This window comes from Sinocyclocheilus grahami, unplaced genomic scaffold, assembly GCF_001515645.1.
Source record: "Sinocyclocheilus grahami isolate Dianchi unplaced genomic scaffold, SAMN03320097.WGS_v1.1 scaffold1170.1, whole genome shotgun sequence".
In the NCBI taxonomy this organism is placed as follows: domain Eukaryota; kingdom Metazoa; phylum Chordata; class Actinopteri; order Cypriniformes; family Cyprinidae; genus Sinocyclocheilus; species Sinocyclocheilus grahami.
In genome coordinates, this window is record NW_015506349.1 from 37,911 (window position 1) to 45,550 (window position 7,640).

Sequence of the window (7,640 nt, forward strand, 5' to 3'; positions counted from 1 at the left end):
CTTGTCCAGGTCCCACGGCTCGACCACTGTGGCCACAGATATATGCCCTCCAGGTCCAGGTCCAGGTCCAGGTCCAGATCCCCCCCAAAAAAAATGTTCTTGGGGAAAACTAGTTTTTTCGATGCCCGGAGGGATTCTGGAGGGAGCGGGTGCTGGAGGGCGCTCTGGAGGATCGGAGCTGGCTAACACGGGGCTCAGGAGACGATGGGGGGCTGGACTTGGGATCTGTGGCCCTCCCTGGGCCAAATGAGGGAACAGTAGCACTTTCTGGGCTTGATTTGAGAACAGGAGCAGACTCAGGGGCTGGAGCCGACACTGGAGCGGACTCATGAGAGAGGATAGGGGCTGAGAACTCCAGAGGAAGCGCCAAATCCAGGAGCACAGAGAGGCACGCTGGAGTGGACTCTGGAGGGAGCGCTGGTGCCTCTTTTTCTGGGCTGAGGGCTGGAATGGATCTTGGATGGGATCAGGGAAGCACGGGTGGAACGAAGGGAGCTGGCTCATTGGAGCGGTATCTGAAGGGTCATGTGTGTAAATCATTATTTACTTCAACAAATAAATCAGAGCAATTTAAATCGAGAACGAAATTAATAAAGTCTGATACAGGTCTATAACAATCATCTGTAGACAAGAATCGGAATAAATTATCATCATCCAGTCCCATCCGGAAGCACGCATTAAGCATATGATCACTCCAGCTCACCAGATGGAAGATACTCAGGAACTCCTCCACATATCGCTCCAAAGGCCTTCCATCCTGCTGGATGTTTAGTAAAAAAATCCTCAGCTCAATCCATCTCCTTTGTAGGTCCTGTCTTCTGTCATGGGTTGCTGAGGAAAGGAGCTTGAAAGAGTACGAAGGAGGCAAATAGTCAAACAAACGGCGTCTTTAATAAATCCACATGGGAAAGTAGGAGAAGACAACCTCTTTACACGACGGAGATAGGACAAAGAAACTCAGGAAAGGCAGGGCTGTAAATACTAAACCAAACGATGGGCTAATAAGATGATTAATGAACACAGATGGAAAATAATAAACTAATCAAGCAACACAGGAAAACTAGGTCAAGGCAGGGAGAACAGAAACACAGAACATAAACGTGACACAAAGTATACTTAAAAATACATTTGAACTTTACTTAAGTATACTTAATAAAATAAACTTGAAGTATACTTCTTTATGGTAAAGGATGTGCAGCATAATGACGCATCAGCCAATGTGTTATTATAGGAAATAAATGAAAACTATTTCAAATTTAGTTGTTATAGAACAAAATGTAAAATTGTTCAAAGAGGCTATCTTACCTCAAAAGTAGCTAAACTACCTGGCTAAACTTTTACAGAATGTATAAACGACTTTTGATATAATTCTTATTAATATTATATTATTTATATTATATTATTATTATAATAACAACATTATTAGCCAATTCCATTGTCTCGGGGCACAGGCAGGGGGCAATCTGAATTGGAATAGTGTCCAATTCCCCTATGTTGCATGTTTTTGGACAGAAAGAGCATGCAAACTCCTCTTCCTGTGAGGCAACAGTGCTACCCACCGAGTCACTGTACCACACCTTTTTAAAGTGTCATTAATGTAAAACACTAAATCAACTATTCTATTTCAAATGACATTTTGACAGTTTAGTTGAATAATTGAATGACAGACAATGACAGACAAAGCAGAATCACAATAAAATATATTCATATGAAAGGTATATTTATTATATGACTTACATGAATATAATAATAATAATAAAGTAATAATAAATACACATTTAATTGCCTATATTTTGATTGAAAATATGCCATAATAGCAACACTATCTTGCATTTTACTTACCCTACTATGAATTTATGGTGTTCCTTGCTGGTATTTTTACAAGCTGTGGGCAATGAAACCAGCACACTTAACATTTTAAAAACATGCAAAATATGTTTTAAAATAAAATTTATGCTAAATAAAACAACTTCAATTTTTGAACACACACACACAAACAAAAAAAATCAGTTTTGTTTCATTGAAACAAAAAAAAAAATATATATATATATATTTTTTTTTTATAACAATATTGATGCTATTGTCACATTCAAAGTAAAAAGGAACTCATTTTGATCTGTGCCATACTGATTAACACAGTATATTACCATTAATTCATAATATAAATGTTGTTTTGATTAAACATTTTAGGTTAATATCTGAAACATTTAAAAAAAAACATTGAAATACCATAATGACAGTTCTTAAAACAGAAAAAAAAATATGTGTTTTGTTTATGTAATACACACTTTTGATACAACAAAGTTTTTACATACTTTTCTGATATTTTTAAGTCTTATTCCATACATAATAGGGTTAAGCACTGACTGACACATCAAGAAATAGACTGAAATGATTATATGTAACAAAGCTGACTTTCTGATATTATCAAACCTGCTTTGCACTGTTTCAAAGGAGCAGCCCAAAGAAAAGTTTAAAAGAGATATTATCTGTGCACCACACATAATATCTCTTTTAAACTTGTCTTTGCTTAAAGCCTTCTGCTTAGCTTCTTTAGTAGAACTCATACATTTTTTTAGAATTCTTGTATATGAATAAATAATTAGCACCAATGGAATCAGTGCTGTCATCACATTAACATAAATGCCATAAGTATTATTCAAAGAGGTTTTTGAACAAGCAAGTTTCACAAGTAAATAATTGTCACACCATACTTTTTCCATACTGTTTCCACAGAGTTGCAGCTTAAAATTAAAAGAGAAAATAATAAAAAATTGAGCAAAGCAATATGACCACACTAACACAATTAACACACCAACTCTAAAAGGGGTAATGATTCTGTTGTAATGTAATGGATAACAGATTGAAACATATCTATCAAAAGACACAACCGCTAAATTACAAAATTCAATCATCGCATATGTATACAAGCAAAATATCTGCAAGTAAACAATAAATAAGATAAATCTCATTGCTATTCAAAATCAGATGAACTTGAAGGGAAGGAAATAAAGCTGTGCTGCCATACAATTCATTAACAAACAGACTACAAAGAAACACATACATTGGTTTATGAAGGAGTTTTGCTGAACAAATGACACCAATAAGAAAGCTATTGGCAAATAGGATTGTAGAATACAGCACAGTTATAACAGCAAACAAGAAGTACTTCATCTTGAATTCCAAATTAAGATATCTGGTCAGTCTGATGGATGTAAAATTTGCACCATTTTCCATATTACCGTATTGGCTCGAATATAAGACGACCCTGATTATAAGACGACCCCCCTTTTTCCAGATGTACCTTTTGGAAAAAGGCTTTTTAAAAGACAAATCTTGTTTTTTCTCAGTAAAACACATTTTGTCTTCAATTATTTTCATATTGCATATTTTTCTTATTTTCTTTTTGTTTTGAAAGTATGGTAAAAACTGGTCAAATGTACCAACAATCACATTAAAAATATATACACTTTTTGATATACCATTAAAAAAAAAAAACAGGTAGCCCATCTGAATTAGGACATTTAGGCTATCCATCTAATAGTAGCCTACCAAAATCTTATTAACAGTAGAAGTTAAATTTTACTGTAGTCTTCAAATCTGGGTACTGTCTTATGTTTTAAAATCACAAACTGGAGTTTGGTCCCATCAGGCTAACGTGACAGTCACGACTCATGCAGCTGTAAGGGCGTCTTTAATAAATCCACATGGGAAAGTAGGAGAAGACAACCTCTTTACACGACGGAGATAGGACAAAGAATCTCAGGAAAGGCAGGGCTGTAAATACTAAACCAAACGATGGGCTAATAAGATGATTAATGAACACAGATGGAAAATAATAAACTAATCAAGCAACACAGGAAAACTAGGTCAAGGCAGGGAGAACAGAAACACAGAACATAAACGTGACACAAAGTATACTTAAAAATACATTTGAACTTTACTTAAGTATACTTAATAAAATAAACTTGAAGTATACTTCTTTATGGTAAAGGATGTGCAGCATAATGACGCATCAGCCAATGTGTTATTATAGGAAATAAATGAAAACTATTTCAAATTTAGTTGTTATAGAACAAAATGTAAAATTGTTCAAAGAGGCTATCTTACCTCAAAAGTAGCTAAACTACCTGGCTAAACTTTTACAGAATGTATAAACGACTTTTGATATAATTCTTATTAATATTATATTATTTATATTATATTATTATTATAATAACAACATTATTAGCCAATTCCATTGTCTCGGGGCACAGGCAGGGGGCAATCTGAATTGGAATAGTGTCCAATTCCCCTATGTTGCATGTTTTTGGCCAGAAAGAGCATGCAAACTCCTCTTCCTGTGAGGCAACAGTGCTACCCACCGAGTCACTGTACCACACCTTTTTAAAGTGTCATTAATGTAAAACACTAAATCAACTATTCTATTTCAAATGACATTTTGACAGTTTAGTTGAATAATTGAATGACAGACAATGACAGACAAAGCAGAATCACAATAAAATATATTCATATGAAAGGTATATTTATTATATGACTTACATGAATATAATAATAATAATAATAATAATAATAATAATAATAATAATAAATACACATTTAATTGCCTATATTTTGATTGAAAATATGCCATAATAGCAACACTATCTTGCATTTTACTTACCCTACTATGAATTTATGGTGTTCCTTGCTGGTATTTTTACAAGCTGTGGGCAATGAAACCAGCACACTTAACATTTTAAAAACATGCAAAATATGTTTTAAAATAAAATTTATGCTAAATAAAACAACTTCAATTTTTGAACACACACACACACAAAAAAAAATCAGTTTTGTTTCATTGAAACAAAAAAATATATATATATTTTATAACAATATTGATGCTATTGTCACATTCAAAGTAAAAAGGAACTCATTTTGATCTGTGCCATACTGATTAACACAGTATATTACCATTAATTCATAATATAAATGTTGTTTTGATTAAACATTTTAGGTTAATATCTGAAACATTTAAAAAAAAACATTGAAATACCATAATGACAGTTCTTAAAACAGAAAAAAAAATATGTGTTTTGTTTATGTAATACACACTTTTGATACAACAAAGTTTTTACATACTTTTCTGATATTTTTAAGTCTTATTCCATACATAATAGGGTTAAGCACTGACTGACACATCAAGAAATAGACTGAAATGATTATATGTAACAAAGCTGACTTTCTGATATTATCAAACCTGCTTTGCACTGTTTCAAAGGAGCAGCCCAAAGAAAAGTTTAAAAGAGATATTATCTGTGCACCACACATAATATCTCTTTTAAACTTGTCTTTGCTTAAAGCCTTCTGCTTAGCTTCTTTAGTAGAACTCATACATTTTTTTAGAATTCTTGTATATGAATAAATAATTAGCACCAATGGAATCAGTGCTGTCATCACATTAACATAAATGCCATAAGTATTATTCAAAGAGGTTTTTGAACAAGCAAGTTTCACAAGTAAATAATTGTCACACCATACTTTTTCCATACTGTTTCCACAGAGTTGCAGCTTAAAATTAAAAGAGAAAATAATAAAAAATTGAGCAAAGCAATATGACCACACTAACACAATTAACACACCAACTCTAAAAGGGGTAATGATTCTGTTGTAATGTAATGGATAACAGATTGAAACATATCTATCAAAAGACACAACCGCTAAATTACAAAATTCAATCATCGCATATGTATACAAGCAAAATATCTGCAAGTAAACAATAAATAAGATAAATCTCATTGCTATTCAAAATCAGATGAACTTGAAGGGAAGGAAATAAAGCTGTGCTGCCATACAATTCATTAACAAACAGACTACAAAGAAACACATACATTGGTTTATGAAGGAGTTTTGCTGAACAAATGACACCAATAAGAAAGCTATTGGCAAATAGGATTGTAGAATACAGCACAGTTATAACAGCAAACAAGAAGTACTTCATCTTGAATTCCAAATTAAGATATCTGGTCAGTCTGATGGATGTAAAATTTGCACCATTTTCCATATTACCGTATTGGCTCGAATATAAGACGACCCTGATTATAAGACGACCCCCCTTTTTCCAGATGTACCTTTTGGAAAAAGGCTTTTTAAAAGACAAATCTTGTTTTTTCTCAGTAAAACACATTTTGTCTTCAATTATTTTCATATTGCATATTTTTCCTATTTTCATTTTTGTTTTGAAAGTATGGTAAAAACTGGTCAAATGTACCAACAATCACATTAAAAATATATACACTTTTTGATATACCATTAAAAAAAAAAAACAGGTAGCCCATCTGAATTAGGACATTTAGGCTATCCATCTAATAGTAGCCTACCAAAATCTTATTAACAGTAGAAGTTAAATTTTACTGTAGTCTTCAAATCTGGGTACTGTCTTATGTTTTAAAATCACAAACTGGAGTTTGGTCCCATCAGGCTAACGTGACAGTCACGACTCATGCAGCTGTAAGCTTTTCTTTCTTTTGTTTTTACTCGCGATCTTTACAACACGCATTACATGACATATTTCATGGCACACTCGTTTTATGCATATTTGGCGCCACCTATTGTTGTGGGTGTATTATTGACATGTCAAAGTCTAGACCCTGAATATAAGACGACCGCGTTTTTTCAGATGTATTTCCAAGAAAAAAACATTGTCTTATATTCGGGTCAATACGGTATATGTTTGCTGTTCAGACAAAATTGCATACAGTATGTCTTTCTCACTAATGTATTTTATGCATATTGCAAAGGAAATTAATTAAAAAAAATACCTATCCCTAATGATGAGATGTTTTAAAGAGAGCAGATTGTCAATGGAAGAAATAATTGAAACAGTCATGTAAACTTAATAACATGAACAAAATTGGAGGTAAATAAAAAAAAGACAAGTATCAACCTACAACAAATAAAATAAATTAGAAAATAGATTTTCATCAGAAAGTAAAACATTATGTTGTGCTGATGAAGCATCTGAATTTATAATACAGGACACAAACACAAAGGAATGTTGACGTGGCTGTTCATGTAATGAATTGCAGGCTTCTGATGGCAGAATCAGAGTCAGAAATGCAATAATGTTCATAAAAAAAAGTACAACAACAATGACAACAACAGCTAACTAACTAACTAAATAAATTTAAATCAGTGTCAAATGTTAAGGGCATCATCCACATTTTCAAATAAATAAAAAAAATTGTTTTAATTAATTCTGTCTGCTCAATAGATTAGACTATCACAGATTGTTGCCAGTTTGACAGGACGTATCAGAAGCAGAGTTCCTGTGCTGTGGTTGGTGTTCATTTATTATTTAGCTAGGTAAATAATAAAAGCATATAAATGGTACAATTTCAGTAAATGTCCTCCAATAATGCACACCATTTCTAGGTTCTCTTATCTAATCACAGCAGCTGAACAGGAAACCCTACAACATTTACTGCTTAGGAACCAGTAAGAGCATAACATTTTCATCCCGATAATGTTGCTGCAACCAGCACACACACTGCAAATAGGACAACTTTGGATTTGCAAATGTATTGTGTTTTTACAGGACTGGAAACAAGTTGAGCTGACTAACAATTTTGTTTTGCTTTCTCTGCTACAGTTTACCACAC

At 33.0% G+C, this 7,640-nt stretch overlaps 2 pseudogenes; both read right to left on the reverse strand.

Moving 5' to 3' along the window:
* Positions 1–2,273: 2,273 nt before the first annotated feature.
* Positions 2,274–3,237, reverse strand: LOC107567564 (olfactory receptor 52K2-like; annotated as a pseudogene).
* Positions 3,238–5,079: 1,842 nt separating this feature from the next.
* Positions 5,080–6,043, reverse strand: LOC107567565 (olfactory receptor 52K2-like; annotated as a pseudogene).
* Positions 6,044–7,640: the final 1,597 nt, after the last annotated feature.